Source organism: Megascapheus bottae, chromosome 28 (assembly GCF_031878675.1).
Source record: "Megascapheus bottae isolate mThoBot1 chromosome 28, mThoBot2.hap1, whole genome shotgun sequence".
Classification (NCBI taxonomy): domain Eukaryota; kingdom Metazoa; phylum Chordata; class Mammalia; order Rodentia; family Geomyidae; genus Megascapheus; species Megascapheus bottae.
Genome location: NC_143536.1, coordinates 7,656,349 through 7,661,365, shown reverse-complemented (window position 1 = coordinate 7,661,365; position 5,017 = coordinate 7,656,349). Strand labels below are relative to the sequence as shown.

At 43.3% G+C, this 5,017-nt stretch overlaps 1 non-coding gene across 1 annotated transcript; it reads right to left on the bottom strand.

Moving 5' to 3' along the window:
- Positions 1-3,221: 3,221 nt before the first annotated feature.
- On the bottom strand, positions 3,222-3,326 carry LOC150045082 (U6 spliceosomal RNA). The gene has a single exon (XR_016533008.1). It is a non-coding gene; the product is annotated as a U6 spliceosomal RNA (small nuclear RNA).
- Positions 3,327-5,017: the final 1,691 nt, after the last annotated feature.

Sequence of the window (5,017 nt, the reverse complement as noted above, 5' to 3'; positions counted from 1 at the left end):
GTGTGCTAGCAAGAATTTTTTTAAAGTGAGTGAATGAGATCCAAGACAAAAAGCACAAGAATGTGTCTAGGAACTGCAGGATATGCATTTCCACTTTAGAGGGTCTAGTGAATTATTTTATCACAAAGCAGAAAAAATATCCACAGTAAGGCATGCCATCCATCATCCGCCAGTTTACAACCACGGGGATAAAATGATGAGGAGGAAAAGATTCAGAAATAAAGGAAATTAGAAAATAAATAGGGTACCTATGAAGCAACAGGGATTTCAGAGACTGTGAGGTAGCAACAATATTGAAGACTTGAGTAAATGCATCAGTGTCTTCCAAATTCACCATAAACGTTATTTACCATCTTGAGTTTGATACCTAGGTTAACTGTCACTCAAAAATGGAAGCATAATATTTTCAGATCTACCAAGTATCTACTGTTCTCGAATTGTTACTAAAGGAACTGTATGAGCAAAATGAACAATTAAACAAAAACAACAACAAAGTAACCGTGTATCTAGACAAGGGATCTGGGAGATGAGTGAAAGACTTGATCATTACTGAGGTAAACCCTAAATTGGTAACTATGTATTTAGGCTTGAAAAGAAACCAGTACATTTTTGAAGCAGAAGTGAATTTAAGAGAAGAGAAATGAGCAGAGGTAAAAGGGAGAGAAGGGGAGAAGAGGAAGGAAAAAGTTAAAAAGTATAAAGAACAAGAGAGAAGGAGAAAAAAGGAATGGAGTGACGAGGGGGAGACAAATAAAAGCAGAAAAGTAGGAAAGAAGGAATGGGATGGGATGTTATAGGATACATTTGAGTATGTAGGCACTATTGGTATGTACATAGTAAAGTATTACAGGAAGTAATCTCTAGGAAAAAGAAAAGACTGGATAAGAGAAGACATCTAATCACATAAATGGGAGCAAAACACTAAGCTACAGAAGTTAACATCATTTTGGGGGTTCTAATAATGTCCAGGCAGAACAGTGACTTAAACAAAGATTGAGATGTGCATGGTGGGGGTGGGAGAGAGACTGGGAGCTCATGGGTTAAATTCTCATCTTCCATAACTTAAATATTGCAGATGATGGTTAATTCAATAAATACTACATAACTTCACTCTTATTAAAATCAATTTGAATTTAATGGTTCGAGTGTGCTGGTACCGTGGCTTGAACTCAGAGCCTGGATGCTATCCCTTAGCTTTTTCAGGAAGTACGGGTGCTCTACCACTTGAGCCACGCCTCCATTTTCTGTGCTAGTTAACTGGAGATAAGAGTCTCTCAGATTTGTCTGCCAGGCTGGCTTTGAACAGAGATTCTCAGATCTCAGCCTCCTGAGTAGGTATGGTGACAGGCGTGAGTCATTGGTGCCCCTCCTGTTCAGTGTTTAAACACTCTGGACTACAAAAATGTCAGGAGAAATTGAAACATCATTTTGAGGATTTCCCTTGGCCAGGATCATCATCATCATCATCATCATCATCATCATCATCATCATCATCACTACTTAGCTTTAGTCTTGTTGGTATCCTTCATAGATTTGGTTCTTAAGTAGGAGGAGATGGAAATTGTAGAAATCATTCCTCTGCCTTTTGTCACATTGGCCAGAGCTGTCACTGAGTCTTCTCTTCCTGTGTTAAACTTTTCTCCTATTTGAGCTAAGATACCTGCAATATGGGAAGGAGTTGACATTCTAGTCATGTCTCTTTTCCGTTTGGTCTGATTTTCAAAAATCGCAGTAAATCAGTGGCACTGAAAATTGGCCTATTTTTTTTTCTGGAGGTGTTGGTTTGGCTTGATGAGAAAGCAAACACAAATGGAGTTTATAAATGCAGCTAATCAGAAAGTTAAAGAGAGGTTAAACCTAATGGATTAATCAAGTTCCTCTGGGAAGCGGAAAGCAATGTGGGAGGGAAAGGAGAAGAGGCATGGGGCAGGCTTTGGTCCAGGCTGATTTCATAAGCCTTGATCTGGAGTCAACTCTGTGGAGTGTCTGATGTTCCTTTTTCTGTCTCTTGTCTGTCCTGTCTTTGAGGGCACAGAGAGCCACCCCAAACAACCAGCCTGGGTGCTGGGTGGGGAAAAGGGACCAGTGGCTACAGTTCTGCCTGTCTCTGGTTACCTGGCCTTTGATGCCTGCTGTTTTCCTCCTAGAGCTGCACTCGTGCTCACTTGCAGAGCAGGGGGCCGTGGCCCCTTCCCATCATTTGAAAGATCTGTGGAGGCGTGGAGAGCTGGGAATCCAGAAGATGTGCCCAGATCTGGAAAGATCTCAGGCCAGAAGGTCAAGGGTAAAGAGAGATTTCAGAGGAAGCTAGCGGTCAGAGGCTAGAATCAGAAAGTGTTGTTTGCCTGCAGGATTTACCTCTTTATTTGACAGCTGGGAGAAGACCTTGAAAATTTTCAAGGTCAAGAAGGAGGTTTGAGATCATGGACTTTGTGTTTTGAAATCACTCATGGGAAGACAAATTCTCAGGGCTCCCTCTGCCCTCTAAATCTGGGGCATGGAGAGGGCAGGGGAGGTCTCCCGTCTTCATTTTCCCTGGGTCTCAGCATTTCTAGCCACCTGACTCCAGGGGGCGCCCCAGGCCTTAGCCACAGCATTTCCAGCCAGAATCCCCTCTTCTTTTCCAGCCCTCTCTTCCCATCCCAGGCTGCTCTGAAAGAACCACCTGCTCTTTACCTCTTCCTTCTTCCTCACAGTCAACTCTTGAATAACTGTCTAGTGAATTTTTATGCCACTAAATTTTCCTGTGTCCCCCACAACTAGATGTCGCTGCTGCACCCTCGTTGGCGAGATTGCATGGAGGCCTGCTCCAGGGTGAGCTTCCTTCTTAAGGGGATCTGAAACGCAGATGGGATGGTTGCAACTCCTGCGCCATCTTGGCCTCTAAAGGGAGAACACATTCTCTCAGGACCATCACGGGGACTTCCAGTTGCCTGGCCTGGCTTAGTATTGGGCAAAACTAGTATTTGGCTGAGAATTCAGACTGAGCCTTCAGGAAGCAGAGGTGAGGGTCTTCCAGGACTGCTTTCCCTTGCAAGCTGCCTGGCCCCTTCTCTGAGTCCTGAGAAGTCATGGGGAAACTCGGTCAACTTGGTTGAGATGGAGTCTTACCAACTGTTCAGCCCAAGCTGGCCTCAAACTTTGATCTTCCTGTTGGGATTATAGGCATGAGCCACCATGCATAGCCAATATACATTATATATATATATATATATATGTATCTATATGTGACATGCTTCATGAGTTAGCACATCATTCTTATATAGGGGCTGTGCTAGACTTCTCTGTATAGCTTTAATTTTGCTATCTGTGACTAGAAAATGAACGTTCTTCCATCACTCTCTCCCCTGTTCTTACGATGCTCTCCTCCCCCAGCCTTATCCTCCCCAGATCCCTACATCTCCTTCTTTCCTTCCTCCCTGGCCTTCATCCTGACCCGTCCTGCCCACCCCCATGTCCTCAGGTGGGCTTTGTAGGCTCTCTTGTCCTCAGCCTCTCTTCTCTGTGCTCTCTCCTGGACTGTCCAGAACACCAAAGGTGAAGGTTTGGGATTGAGCTAGAAGGGAACTGAAGCTTGCTGGGAGCTGAGACGGATGTGGAGCTCTGGTGTAGATTTAGCTGTGCACACGCGTGCGCGTGCACACGCACATGCACATACACATGCGTACACACACACACACACACACACACACACACACACACACACACACACGAATACTGCCTCCCCAATTCCCTTTCAAACTTCCTATCAGGAAAGCCCACTGATCTGATCCAAAACAAAAGCATACAACATCTGGGCTTTGCCTGTCATGGTCTCAGATCAAGTTTCTCAACCTTCCAGCATTCTGCCTACCACATTTTTCCTTCCATAGAGTCCTTTTTTTAAAAGCAAATATATATATATATATGAATATTTGAAAGAAAACTTGATCCCACTCCCGTTTCTATTGCAAACTAAAAAGTAGCTGTTTCTCACCAGAAAAGAAACTTGTAAAAAGATAAAGTTAAGAAGCTGGGTGCCAGTGGCTCACGCCTGTAATCCTAGGATGCAGGGGGCTGAGATCTGAGGATCAAAAGTCAGTCCCAGACAGGAAAGTCCATGAGGCTCTCACCTCCAATTAACCAGAAGTCCAGAAGTGGCGCTGTGGTTCAAAGTAGGAAAGCTCTCACTTTGAGCAAAAATAGATTAAACAAAAAAAAGATAAAAGTAGATTTTAAAAACTGCTAAATCCAAGCAGCATTCAAACATTTTCTACCTAGATTTCTGAGCGTTCAAGTTCATGCCTGTGTGAGGCATTAGCATTGGTGGTGTAAAGTGGAGACTCCTCCTAAGAAGAAATTTGAACACTGAAAACAGTTCATTTCCTTCTCTCTCTGTCTTCACACTGCCTAAAAGTATATTGATAACCTCGGGAGCTGATTCTCTGATTTAGGGTTTAATGATGTGAGTCTTTGTTTATGAGTACATATATGTGAATAATTAAGATTAAACAATAACAAGTCTAAAAGAAAAGAAGTGCCAATGCTAACAGTTAGACTGCCACCCAGAGCTCTTCAGCTGAGGGAGAAAAGATTCTCTGCTCTTACTGAAGTCACTATAATTGGGTTCATCCTTACTCACAGCTGAACCCTGTCTTAGATAATAAGAAGTATCCTGAGATTCTTCCTCTGTATCTAATCTTGCACTAAGTCCTACAGTCTGGCTATCTTTCCAATCCATCTCTTTCTTTCATCTGGATGTCACACATTTTTTTCCCACCAGAGTGACTATAACATCCTCCTCACTGGTCGCCTGTTTTTTGCTTGCCTCCACAGACATCGGTGCCCAAAGAAGTTCTGCAATTTTAGCTAACTAAAACTTTCTAAAACCCAGATGTGGCTGTATTCTTTCTAGGGAATTATAGAATGAGAGATATTGAAAAATGCAGAAGCCAAAGGGCCCTCGGACATCATTGAAGTCTGGATTGATCACCTGGAGGGATAGTTTATTGAAAAGCCAGTGGAGCCATCAGCAGCG